Here is a 15,327-nt window from a genome sequence, read left to right on the forward strand (position 1 = left end):
TATATTTAGTTCATTTTTTTCTAAATCCCTGACAGCCACTCTATATTATCACATACAGAAAGGGAAACCGGTTTTAATTCACATACTTTAATATATTTTTGCAATGGCCGCACACACAAACACACACCCACAGAGACATACACACCCATACACACACAGGTCTGGTGCCAGGGCGAGTGTGGGGGGGGGGGGGAGATATGAATGTGTTTAGAGCCGCTGTCAGACAGCCTCCACAGATAGCGTCCCGCCACTGCCCGCAGGGACGTCATGTTGGAGGTCGTCACGGCGATAAGCCTTCCTCACTTAGCAAACAGGTCTTCATCACCTAGCAGACATGTTTGACTTTGTTTCACTGAAGTGGTTTGTTGTCTGTGACTAAAAAAGGATTTAGGGGAACACCCAAGACAAAGTGAGTAGGAAACAGGTGTGTGTGTGTGTGTGTGTGTGTGTGTGTGTGTGTGTGTGTGTGTGTGTGTGTGTGTGTGTGTGTGTGTGTGTGTGTGTGTGTGTGTGTGTGTGTGTGTGTGTGTGTGTGTGTGTGTGTGTGTGTGTGTTTATTCCAGGTGTAGTATGACTAAGGGCTTACCAAGGTCTAGTGTGAATCTTCCGTATTTGTCAGGTGATGACTTAATAGAAAAAAATATTCCAGACGAACTACCAAAAACATCTGTCCGTCTGTTTTGGTTGCGTGGCAGAGACAATTTTTCCACACTGTGAGCGTACATTCACTAGATTCACCGGCGCCATCGCAAATACCAGAAGACATCAACCAAAATCAGGTGTTCTCAACCGCCCAGTCTTTTTTCCAAAGTAAATAATTAAAAACACTTTGAAACACCTTCGAAGTAAAGAATAAAAAGAGAACACGTGTCTCTTGTTTTTATCTAAAAGAGGCAAGACTCCAACGGCAGCCATTGGGAGGTATTTCCTGGAAGACGTTCCACAGAGGTTTACAAAGCTGTTGGGCAGGAGTTTCATCGACACAACACGCGAAAAACGAACCTAAAAACCGCTAGCAGCTTCACCGAAGAATCCCATGGCTCCCCAATGAAAAAAATACATGTCAATCACATTCTGTCATGTCTGGTTCATCTACAAAGATACTGCTGTGTCTCAATTTAAGCACCATCACTCATACACCAAGGACAGCAGTTTACATTTGTTTTCTTAATTTCAAGTCAATCATTGAAGTTCCAGTTGTAGCATCCACTCATGTGAAGGGGTTGTATATACAATATGTTATGTTGGATAACGATTATCACATTATTTTTATCTCAGAAATCAACCGAAATTCAACGTGAATTGATTCAAAACCGGAAGAGAGGTCACGACCTCGCCGTTTCACAGGCAGAACCTGGGGGGGGGGGGGGGGGGGGGGGGGGTGAGCGGTGGCATTCTCAGGCTACCTGACAAAGCTGGGGGGGGCTTAAAGGTCAGTGGGGCAGGGGGGGTGAGGGGTTAGGGGGTGTAGAACACATTCCTGGGCGTTAGGGGCGGCGGGGTCGTCTTAGGCCCAATCCCATTTCTACACCTTAACCCTTCCCCTTACCCCTCCCCCTTGTATTGAAGGGTAAGGGGTAAGGGGAAGGGGTAAGGGGTAGAAATGGGATTGGGCCTTAAGCTACTGCTGCGACTGGTCTCGAAGGGGGTCGAGACCCGAACTGGAAATGTGAACCAGAGGAAAACCGCGTGGAGACGTGTTCGATGGACGGGGCCGCGACGCCGCGACGCCGCGACAAAGACGCTACAACGGGGCGACAATGTCGAGACAGTTTGGGTCGGATGTCTGCAGAAGTGGACGAGCCAGAACGCGTTACAGCAAGGGTACGACTCTACTCAAATGCATCCACTTGTTCAAGTAAAGCTCTTTGTTTACCTTCTAATGAATCCGTCCTATTTTGTTGCGTTGTGTTTTGTTCACCAGCCATGTCGACGACCTCCACATGAATCACCGCAGATTCCCCGAAAGCAAAAACACACAAACAGACCCTGCGTAGCGCAACCCTGTGTATGTTTTGCCTCTGTTGCCATTTGAGGAGACTTTTCCATCTGCCGCTGGTTTACAGGAGTGTGTGTGTCTCTGAGAGACGGAGGATCTCCAGGAAGACGATGCTAACAGGCGGCGCCAACTCTGGCGCCGTTCCTCTCTATTGACTCACTGTTTCCCACCAGTGCGTCTCTTCTGTGGACGGTGACACTGGTTCGTCGCTGGTTGTGATGCTAGCTATGACGCAGGGAGTCCCAGGAGTTGATGATGTGATACTTTTAATTTGGAATTAAGAGTATCCCTTCCCTGTAGTCCTACAGTTCGTTAGAAACTATTGCAAGGGACAAGACCTCTCTACGTACTGCAAGGGAACCGCCACTCTCACGGCCCGACCCAAAGATTACACCCGTGTATGCAAGAGAGTACTCTGAACATGGATGAAATACATAAAAAGTACTTTAAATGTAATATAAAGATATTGAAAAAAAAGGAGGGATGGACTACAATCCTACAGCTAAACCTGACATAAACTGGTTGGGGTGCTTAACTCATAGCCGTAACTTTCTGGATCCAACTCAAAGTCCACAGTCTACCATTGGGCGTCCTTTAGCAAACCCCAACCTCTACCGGCTCCTCAAAGACATGTCAGTGAATTTACTTTGGATAAAAGCATCTGCTTGCTGACTAAAAGGTTACAAATGACTCCCTACCAAGTACGGCCATGTAAATGCAAGAGGATATGCTGAACATATAGAAGCCTACTATAAAGTACTAAAACTTGCGTGGGACGAGCCGTCTCTCTGCAGCCAAAGCAAGCGTTTGCTGACCTCGGGGACTGTGTGGGTCGGTCAGGGAGGAATGGCCCAGCCATGCCCACCTCTGGCTGGGGAAGAAGCCCTCCATTGATGCCCCACCACAGGGTCTGGGCACACCGTGCAACGCGCGCCCCCTCCTTCGTCATACAGAGACTTAAAGGCTTAAAGGCTCATGTCCACATTGGACCGGTTCTGAATGTTTCGTTATTTACTCCCCTGCTCTGAAGGTCATAAAACTGTCTGATGACATAAAAGTGAGTCTGTTGCTTTAGGTAAGGGTTGACGCGACAACACCAACAGATGACAATCACACAGATGACAGGTTTTGCATATTTGAACGATGTAACAATAATTGTGTGTGTTGTATCCATTCACTTTTGTGTGCGTGTGTGTGTGTGTGCGTCTCTCTCGCCCTCTCTCTCTCTCTCTCTTTTCCCGTGCGTCCTGATGAAGCTAAAATCGAAACAGTTCATTTACATATATTTCGCTCTCCGTTCTCCGATGAATGAAAACCCACGCAAATAGTAACCACGGCGATGTGGTCGGCTCCTTCCAGTCCACATTTCTCTCGGTAAACAAGGGAAACTTCCACCAAGCTTTTCCTCTCAGAGCCTTCTCCCCGACACACGATTTACACTTCTCCGCGTCCCAGGTCGGTATTCAGGGAGGGGCGAAGAGAGCGAGTTTCCCCTTCAGCGAGATGAAAATATTATACTGTACGTTGTCACCTTCATGGCTCGAAGACTTAAGACACAGGGCGGTTTGTGAAGGCCGGAGCGAAGGTTGTTATATTAAATTCACCTCATATCACTGGACTCTGTTATTTCAGCATTATTGATTTATTCATAGGTTTGTTTCAAGGGTGTTTTCTTACAGAAGTTTTTGATGTTGATAAAATGCCTAAATACATAGCAGCCTTTGCGTATTTTGCAAAGTTTCTTCCCTCCTCTTGCAGAAATGCTGAGCACTTCTAAGTAGCAGGGGGTGAGGCCACGTGATCCACGTTTAATTCAGCATTCAATCGTAATCAGAGCTTCAGAGAACCATCTAAACAAGGCAATCTCACACCAACCGCCTTAATCACACAAATCCATACATTAGTTGTTTACGAGCACGTTTCCCTACTAAAAACATCACTCATCACATTGTTTATTTCTCATTGTACGGGGGGGGTGGGGGGGGGGGGGGTTCCCCTCGTGTCGACCGACGGGGGAGTGCTGACCCTCACGGTAAGGAAGGGGAATGAAGAGCTGATGTTTATACGCGAGGCAGCCATGATGGATCAATTACTGCTCTTTGCCTGAATTACAGGCTCGCCGAACAATGGAGGGCTGGTGGTGGGGGTGCTCGAGTCAAGTGTTTAAGTGCTTGAGTGCCAGACTGGCCAGATTTGAGGCTGAGGAAAACAAGGTAAATAGTGCTGCTGATCATGCTTCATTTCATCCGCTCACATTGTTTTTAGTACCGCTTCCTGGCTGCTTCCACACATTGGACTGGATAGGGTTGCAAATAAATTGTTTTGAGTTATTTTCAACAAAAAAAAATTAAATACCATTAAAACCATACATAGATGGAAAGCACATGTGCAGCACTACCATCTTCACCAAAACAGCGAAAACATTGCCGTGCTAAGCCCAGAACCTTCCTACTATTCTCTCTGTTGTGATCTTTAGCGGTATTTGGACAGGAAGGTGTCAGGAGGGGGGCTCGAGGGGGGGGCGTTGATTACAACTTAAAAGACAAAAACGTTTCGACACCAAAACCCTTTCTATTGTACACACGACACCTGCCTGTAAAATCACCCAAAGCAGCCTCCAGGAAACCCTCTGGAGAGATCCTTTCATGGGCTGCAGGTGTGTGCGCGTGTTCGTGCGAGCCTGATCCAAGGTTGTGTTGATGGGGTTTGACATGAGACCCGCCGACGTCCAAATTCTACATCTACTTGTAGTTTATCCTCCGATATATCCGACTGGGAGTCATCCAGACTCTTAAATACATCCAGCGCTCCGGCTCTGAGGAGATCCTGGCCAGAGTAGGAAACAACCTTACGTTCAGTCCGACCTGGGTGGAGGAGAAGGTGGTGGAGATTGTAGAGGACAAGGTGGAAGAGATGGCGGAGGAGATGGTGGAGGAGATGGTGGAGGAAATGGTGGAAGAGATGATAAAAGACATGATGATGGAGCACCGTAGAAGAGTAATTCTGTTTCCACATTTGGAGAGAATGGGTCATTGGCCTTGCAACAAGTGTACATGTGGAAAAAGGTGGAAATATGAACTACGGCTCAGGTTTGGATCTACCCTGTGGTCCCACGTCAACCCTGTCTTCACCGCCATGTCCACAGAGTCCCACGCGCCCACAAGAACCAAAAGAAAAATCACCTTCACTGACAGAATGTGAAATCTGGTCTTCAAGGAATACTTGCGTCATAGTACCATACATTCTCCATTTAGCGTCACATTTCAATCAGCGAACACATGCGTTATTTGAACCACAGGAAGAGAGGAGAGTGAGATACATCAGAAGGTAAAACGATCGCTGCCTGAAAAACCACTCGATGAGCTGCGCTCAGATCCGAGGCCTGAGCCTGCTTATAGCTTAACAGATTCAAGAACGCAAAGCTCCTCAACAACTAGCTACATCGCCTCTGGGAACCTGCTCTCTCTTTGTTTTATTTCAAAGAGCGACGGATGCCAGGGTCTGCATTAGATCAGCGTCAGGCCGATCTCACCAGCTCCCTCACGGCGTTGAAGGGTTTCAGCACCGGTGCAGCTCGCAGTGTATGAAATAAATGTGATTATGTACCCGGGAAGAAGTTGGAAATACCGCACAAATCCCCCTAAAGGAGAACTCTCTTTGAACCAAAACTTGAGCGTTTTACCTCGGAGATGTAGGATAGAATTCTCAATAAAAGTATAATAAAACCTCAAGGTTTTTCTGAAATATAAAAACGCAAGAACCCGAGCCCGTGGATGATGTAGCTTTGTAGATGAAATGGTTGTCTCATAAATTTCCCCTTACTTATCAATAAAGCTTTATTGCCGACACCTGGTGCTGTGTCCATCAAGATACAAAACTGTATTAGACAAACCAGTATGAGATAAGCCAGGGATGTTCACCATCACTGGAAGGGTGGGGTGTGATGTGCGGAAACCCAACCACAGTCCTCCAAGATTAATTCCTTTGGGTGCCGTTATTAGACTCAGTCTAGGAAGCCAGCCCTTGCAATTCTGCATTCTTATCCTAATTGAGAAATGTTTGGCAGTGAGATGATATTATTAGGTTGGTAATGTTGTACAACACAACATTACCCCCCCCCCCCCCCCCCCCCCACACACACACACACACACACACACACACACACACACACACACACACACACACACACACACACACACACACACACACACACACACACACACACACACACACACACACACACACACACACACACACAGAGTCCTGGAAGCAATCGTTTTCTTGAGACACTGGGGATAAGTGTTGAGCTAGCTTGAAAACACTTCCAAGTTCATGGTTGGCTAGCAGACTGGAGAAGACCACATGGAGTCCAAGGATCTGTCCTACGTGCTTGAACATGAGCATGAATGCACACACACATCCACACTCTTTGTATGACCCATGCTCACACCACCAGGTCATCATGACCAAATTGTCCCTCTTTCTCTACCACAGAGGCGTCTAATGGCTTCATTGTTCATTGTTTGCACAGCAAATCCACCCCACTGCCTCCTCTCGTCTACCATCTTCCTGCGGCTGTCACCACCGCTTTACCCCCCTACTTTATCTCTCTTCAGACCCAAGTCTAAGTAGTGTCTTGGCCCGAAGAGCATGAGGTAAGCCAATGACGATTTCATTGAAGCCCCCCCCTGCCAACCCTGCTCCTGCTTTCATCAGGGGTCTCCCGCCTCGAAAGGCAGGGGCGGCAGTTGAGGAGAAAAGGTCTGTGTGAGAAGAAGAAAGAGGATGCTTTACTCGTAGACAGATAAGTGACCACAGAGTCTTTTAGTCTTCGAGTTCCCTCTGAAAGATCCTGCAGTCGATGTTTATGTTAACACATACCGTGTTGTGTTTGAAAGGATGCTCTTTCTGGTTGGAAGTGGGATTACGTACTCAGAGACGCTGGATGGATGCAATCATGTATGCTCAGGGGTGATCAAGGTCTTCCCTCTACATTCTCCATCATCATCATAACCGCTTCCACATGTCCTCTATAGTGCATCCACCTAATATTTTTCTTCAGACAAGAACAGAGGTGTCAACTATCGTGCACAGATATAAAGCCCTGACTGGAGGAAGGTGGAGGTCGACGTCACATGACTCTCAGATCATTCGCACACCGTTTGGCGCAGAGTGAGCAACCTCATTGAAAATATAAAGTCAATGTTTTATGGGTTCCATCATCCATGAACACATCCAAGGGTCTGACTCTTTTCCCCTTCATTATTACCCCCCCCCCCACCACCCCTTTCCGAACCCTGACATAGTTGTTGGTTTTGATGCACGTCTGATCGGGCAGAACCGAGGAGAAAGGAATCAAAAGGAGTGGAACTGAGAGGGCTTTGAAGTTGCTTTAATAGATTGGAGCTAAGTAAAGTAAGAAACCCAGATGATCCATTCATCAAGGTCTTTAAAAGGAATAGGCCTGTGGCGAAACATATAAAGACAAAGCATAGCTCCCACCGCCCCTCTGCATACATCATCCTGTAGGAATCGGCTTAAGAAAACAGTGAGGGGGGAAAAGGTTTTTTCCTCTCTGTTCAAGAAGAAAGAGAAACAGCACTCTGTGCCTATAGGCTTTCGGAAGGTGCTTCAGAATTGCAGCATACTTTATGCCCATGTCGACTCCCTGCAGAGAATGTAATGCATAGCCAACTGGGATCAAACCAAGAATCATTGGGTGATACTGTGGTTACCCTGGCTACAGAAAAGTTGACTGTAGAATAATTGAAAGTAGCAGAGTTCTGTAGCAGATTGTACGTGTGCCTCTCCCGATGAGAAGTAGCTATCACTTTTTGTTATTGTTAACAAAAAGTTATTTGTCCGAACACTTATCCATCTTCACGGTAAAATACCCATCTGGTCATAAATAAGGCAACGTTCAAAAGAAAGAGCTTTAGGTCGGGAGGTTTTTCTTTAATTTATCCCTCTGGATGCGAGTTCAGATAGACCTCCATGTCAGGAGGTCATCTTGGATCAACACTGCCTCTGTAACGCATCCCAGGCCGGGATCTGATCCAAACACCCTCGTTAAGAACCAAACCTTCAAATCTTCTTCTCTGTGCTGTTGTTCACACAAGTTCTAAGAAAACTAAAACACACTGATCACCTCACCAGGCTCTCGGTTTCACCAACGTACAGAAACGATTTGATAGAAACTGCAGAAACATGGAACAGTGCAGAACGACTCAAGGGATTTCGATTGTGCCATGGGGGTTTAGCGGTCTGAAACAAATCAACTTAAAGTCGATGGGCCCACTGAAGCAGTGGCTAGCAGTATAGAGCGTCTTGGGTTTCCAGAACCACTTGAACCTCAGTGACACTAATGCAGAGCAGAGGCTGATCAACTAATGTGTGATTAATGTTTGAGTGGAATGCCAGACATCGGACGAAGAAGACAACCACTTTGGCCATTGTCGCATTTAATAATCGGATCGACTGAGAGTAAACACACACACACACACACACATAAGCATAACACAAGCCTAACTCAAACACCTAACCACACACACACATACACACACACACACACACACACAAGTATGCACACATATACAGTACACATGTGTGGTGTCATAAACACACACAAACAAATTATTTCGTTTTGAGAACATCAACACCAACCACACACAAACACAAACGCCCCTAACTCACACACGTAAGCATGCACGCATGCGTGCGTACACACACACACACAAAATGTTAAGTATTGAGAACATAAACCAACCACACACACACACACACACAATCTCTCCTAATCTATCACACACAAACACAATCAAACACACACGCAGACACACACACACTAGATGTTTAAGTATTGAGAACATCAACCAACCGCACACACACCACCTCTCCCAATCTATAAACACACACACACACACACACACACACACACACACACACACACACACACACACACACACACACACACACACACACACACACACACACACACACACACACATCATGCAGCAGGGCTCTCACGGCTGTACTGAGCATGACGTCGTCTTTCCTCCATGACTCCATCTCTGAGGCCACTGCGGCGTCCACTCCACATTTCCATTACACACGCTCTGTATGTGAAGGGCCGTGCACGAGCCAACGTGCACGCCCTCTGGACATGGAACTCATTAACACATCAGTGCACGGCGGACTTCGACACTGCTGGGCTCCTCTGTGTCTCTCTCTTCCTCCCTGTTGTTCAATGAGATTGAACGATAGTTTACAGAGCATATAAAGCCGCAGATTCTTTCCTTACAATGGATTGAGATGTGACTGTCTTAGCGTCTTGATCAAGGATGCTTACCACAGCAGACATTGGGGATCAAACCTTCTAATGAAATATCCCCCCCCCCCCCCCCCATCAGACCCCCCTGCTACAGAATTTGGTTTTGTTGCAGACTGTACAAATGCCTTTCTAGAAAAGTATGCAATTACTAGCAGTTTTTTTTTCATAAGTGATAATTGTTTTATTCTGAAAACCTCTTTCTACTCTAAAGACCAGGTCAAAGTCAAAGTCAAAGTCATTTTTTATGTAAATCCAGCAATATGTACAGGACATACTGAGGATCGAAATTACGATACTCTCAAACCCCAATGGTGCAAAATACATCAAATAAATAAATATGTTTAAAAATATCAAAAAATATACATAGTATAAAGATCTATCAGAGCTGTGTGGTTTAAAACAGTTGCTCACCGAGTAAATAACAGTATACAAGATGGTCCTCAGATTCCTCAACAATTACTGCCCAATAGCTCATCTCAGTGACTCAGAGACGGTACATCTCAACCGTGTACGAAGCACAGTGCCTCTCCACACGTCCCCGTGTAGGAGCGCCTACAGCATCTCCAACGAGGGGCCCGGGGCCAAACTAAAAGAGGACGGTGTTGGGTTGGAAAAAGACAAGCCTTCCAACGGGGTCGGGTGATGTAAGCCTCAGCAAACATCTGGTGCTTCCACAGCCCACTTTCAGATCCGTTCTCTGGACACCCACTGACAACGTCCAGCCGTCTAAAGTGGGTGTTAGGGGATTGCAATTTAATGGCCTACCGCAATATCACTGCAACACCGCAGCACTCAGGGAAAAGACTCTTCTGCACCCCCTCAAATACTCATGCTATGGTCGTGTTCATGTTCCCATAGCTACTCTGTTCTCTGTACCATGTCGGTCTTTAGAAACTTTGATGGGCAGCGCTTTAATGTGGGCTTTATTCATCATTTATTCGTGTTTCAGATCTTGAAAGGTGCTCAACAATCACGCTGTATTATTTATTATAATTGTTCTAACCCTCACCCGAACACATAGGGATCATTCATTGAGAAAATCGACCTGCGTTCTCCTGAAGGCTGTTTCCAGGTTCAAACAGCACCCTAGGGAGCGACCATTTAAACCTTCAAATCAGAAGGAAAACATACACCATGGTGTAGTCATGCATGCCCATGTGTTACGGTGATTCAGAACTTGTTTCATCAGTAAAACTAGGTTTACGTTCGATTTTATGTTTTCGTTCGCAATAAACATAAGCTGGGGTTCTCAAAGATTACAGCCCGTCATAAATATGAGTATAAAGTCAATTCATAATTAATTAAAAAACACATTTTGAAACCAAAGCAATTGTAAGTAATAAGTAATACATTTTACTTTTATTACAATAGACCGAAAGAAACATATTTTATGAGTAGAACCAGTGAAGTTGAACAAACCTATGGAAACTTTTTCCAATTAGTCTTACAGCGAACACAGACGCAAGTCATTAAAGAGAAGGCGGGCAGGTAGGAATACTGGAGAAGAAAGCCTACTGGTTAGGCTGCAGACGTTGTGGACCCTGACCTTCTCCCAAGGTTCACTGTGGCGCGCGCGTGCGCGCGTGCGTGCGCGCGTGCGTGCGTGCGTGCGTGCGTGTAAGCAGCCTCACCTGGCACGAGCCAGACCTGGCACGTGCACACCTGTTGTGCATTGAGATCAGCCAATGTGCCCAGCCTTCTCCACACACAGTCATGCATCCGTCATGGATTATCGTCTGCAAACCGTACGATAAACCGTCTGTCAACGGCACCGCCCTGCGTCCTTGCGTAGAGGAGCCCAGTTGGCGTGGTGGATGCACTTTGCTGCCGTTTCCTAACAACAATAATCCCCACCAAATCCCCCGGTTTTAAAATAGCATGTTCCCTCTTTAACATCCCATCACATCAGCCAATACCATTAAAAACACCAACACAGCCACTATTCCACTGGGAGTCGATGGGGAACTCCTGTGTGAGTCAACGGAGGTACGGAGCGTTGTGGGGGGGGTGGGGGGGGGGGGGTGAGAAAGGGAGATGATTGTACGCTGTGATCCACATTTTCCACAGTTTGGACAATAACAGAGCTGTTATTAACGGGCAGGGGGGGCGCTTATCTCTCCCTGCATGCAACATCATCACCTCACGAGTCATCAGACGTATCCTGAGGCCGGGGGGGGAGGGAGTGTGTGCGTGTGCGTGCGTGCGTGCGTGTGTGTGTGTGTGTTATTATAAACGTATGGTCGATGCATCTCCATTAGGAATCCCACCTCAGGCTCCAGGGTTCAATATCCACTCATCAGGCTTCATATGCCTCACCTTCAGCCTCGCCTGCACATTGAGATAGAGCACCTCTTCCTCTCTCCTTGCTTCAACTCAAACCCAGAGACTGGCCACTGTTGGAAACAAGCCCCTGCTCCTTGTTTCCATAAGTCCAAGAAAGATTGAAAAAATCCCTGGCACAGACGTTGAAACGTTGAGGGACATATAAAACACATGCATAGAATGGGGGAGAAAAATGCACATCAAACTGTATATCGCAAAGATAGATTAAACTAATAAAACGAGTTTAAGGGGTATCAGATGAGAAGAAAAGAAGTGGAATAACTCTCTACCCTAGGAGACGATGGAGGTTTGACCTTTCTCACGACCTTTCCATGTTTTCTAACAGATTATCCTAAAGCCAACGCCGAAAGCTACATTATACTACTTTAGCCACAGGATTACCCACAATGCAACGCCCCCTGCCACTCTATGACCATCCTACATGGAAAGATTATTCTTCATTATATTATGCGACATGCTAATTAAGGAAAACATTTATTTTGCATTAACAAACGATTATGAGGTCAAAACTTTAACTCTAAGAAACTTAATTAGATTTTTCCTTATCCTCTGCTATAGCTAGTGCATACTATGAAACGCTAGAATAGGCTCACAGCTACCTTGTAGACAATCAAATCGCTGCCCTTGGAATTCCTGAGGTTCCGTTATCTAATATTCTACGAAGAGAGGAGATCTGGCAGCACAAGGCCAGCTTCAAAAGGCCCATTCCTGCCATCGTTGGGATTTGAGACACAGGAATTTCCAGAGGAAAGAAGACTTTCAGAATCCAAAAAAAATGAAATGACAGATTTCTGTCCAGTCTAATAGGCGGTGACATGTGACACGAACGGGGGTAGTTAGGCTGGCTGGGTGGTGTGAGAGGGAGGGGTAAAGGCCTTGACACACCGGGCTGATCCACATCGACTAGAGATATGTCCAAGTCATTTTAAGCTACAAGCTAGTTGAAACATTACCCATTGCAACTTTAACGTTTTTATTCAACATTTAACCACAACCTTTAAACCACATTTTCCTCCTCCTACGACTCAAATGTCTGATTGTTTTGGGAACAGCATCGATTGTGAGAAGACGGAATCGCTCTCCATAACCGCTGTCCCTGTTTAGCATCGCAGGGCCTCTATCCCGACATCCTTGGAGACTGGGTAACGTTTGAGGCCTGATATTATTTATCCATGGTTAAGGAGAGCTAAACCACACACAGCTGGCGGCCTCAAAAGGCCCACTGTCTGTCCCCGGGCAGACGTCAGGGGGACAGTCAGGAGAAGGCACCGGGACAGGCAGTTATTCCACTCACTCATAACGCATCATCGAGAACACCCCTTGATTCATCCTGTCATATTCCCACCACGTCGGACATGACGCCATGACGTAGGGACGTCTGGGACGGACTGACATCTGTGAAGTACTGACGTCTGGGAGGTACTGCCACTGTGACGGCAGTCCCGAGACATGAGCCAAGTGTTGAAGGCAAGATTCATCAAGATGGGAATGTCTAGGGAACGCCCCGGAATGATGAATAACACGTCCTTCTGTCGCGGGCCGGAGTGGCACCGACAGCAGCTTCCTCGTCCCAACTGGCATGTCTGAGTGAGGTCGCTGCCTCGCGTCAGTTTGTCTCCACGGTAACATGACAGGTGACGAGGGATGGCGCTACGAAAAACAAGGCGGGGATTCGAACCCGCGTCGAATCCATTGGGTTCGGTTGGTTAGGTGACGCCAGCATGGTGCTGTATTGTGCTAGACGTTCGCTAAACAAAACTAAAAGGAAAGAAAAATAGAAAAGAAAATGAGCAACTTAATGATCTCAGAGAGGAAACAGATTTAGGTTAAGTCCATTTTTTTTTGTTTTACAAAGCATGAAGTTTTAACAACAGTGATATTCCTTCTGCCTGTGTATCTTTTTTCCATAAACAAACCAGTTGGAAATCACAAACTGACATTTACAATAAATGTAAACAACAGCCGGGAAACACACACAAACAGACACACACACACTCAGGGCATGTGGCCAGACACACACAACAACATAGATCACATTTAAATGCAGACACACACACACGTCAAAAACACACACAACCACTGTTTGCTCCCTTGCACACAAACAAACCCAAGCTGACACACACACACACACACACACACACACACACACACACACACACACACACACACACACACACACACACACACACACACACACACACACACACACACACACACACACACACACACACACACACACACACGTCGATTATATAGGGGTTGTAAATTCCTGCCCAAAAAGAAGGGTTGCGCACGGTCGGCCCGGTGCCAGCTGTCCCACAGGAGCCTGGAGTGGCCCGGGACAGGTGCATTCCTCTGGGCTCGACCAGAGGACCGACCCCCTGCCCGCCCCACCCCCTGGCCCTCTGTAAAGTCGAGTAAAAAAATGAAAACGCCAATCAGTGGGCTTTCATATATCCGTTTATGTTACATTTTATAGCCTAGCAAAGGCTTGATTAACAATGTGATTGAAAGTGAATTTAGAGTCTGCGCCATGCATTCTTACTCCTTAATGACCAAACAGTATAGGGATTTGAACACAGAACCTTTGATATGCAAGTTAAACCCCATGGCCACTACACTTTATACTATTTCTTATAAATAGAAATCATATCAAACTACAATAATATATTCTGCGTTATGAGTTATGAGTTATGTTGAAGGTGAATTGCTATAGAGAAAGGCAGCCCAATGACGGGGGAGTCAGCCCCACTTGAACTCAGAGCCCGATGCCTTGGCTCGGGCTCTGGTCGCGGCAGGTCTCCTAGCCTAAACAAGCTGAGGCTTCAGCCTCCGTGTACACCCATGAACACTACACACAAACACACATATTCATATACATATTTAATGCTCTCACATACAGAGAGCAGAACACCCAGAGGACACCGAGGTAAACACAGAGAGAACATACACAGTATGAACGGCTCTGGCTGGTACACGAATGTACTGCAGAGACGTTGATGCATTTATGGCTTGTTCTTACATATTTTTTTGTATTTAGCATAACTGTCCTTTGTTTTTGTTGTGAACTACAAAGCCCTGTCTGGGATGAAGGGTTGTCTGACCGTGTTTTATTAGGGTGGATAAATCAAACCATAATAATGTCTAAACACCGGCAAACAGCGTTTTGTCTGTGTGTCCTGTCATTTTCTCGCACACTCCTGGAACGACTCTCTCTCCTCCCTGCCTGCCTGCGCAGAACAATACAGCCTTTATACTCCCAGTATGCTTCTCTGCTTTGAGTGCGCGTGCGTGCGTGCGTGCGTGCATGCGTGCGTGTGTGCGTGCGTGCGTGCGTGCGCGTGTGCGTGCGTGCGTGCGTGCTGGTTCCCTGCAGGGGGTATGTTCAACTTGTTAGCAAACAGCTACCATGATTAACCAACCTCCCAATGGGGACCCTAGACACACACACACACACAAACACACAGCCCCACACACACACAACCTGACACACAGCCCCACACACACACAACCTGACACACACACACACACACACAACCTGACACACACACACACACACACACACACACACACACACACACACACACACACACACACACACACACACACACACACACACACACACACACACACACACACACACACACACACACAC

Source organism: Gadus morhua, chromosome 23 (genome assembly GCF_902167405.1).
Source record: "Gadus morhua chromosome 23, gadMor3.0, whole genome shotgun sequence".
Lineage (NCBI taxonomy): Eukaryota > Metazoa > Chordata > Actinopteri > Gadiformes > Gadidae > Gadus > Gadus morhua.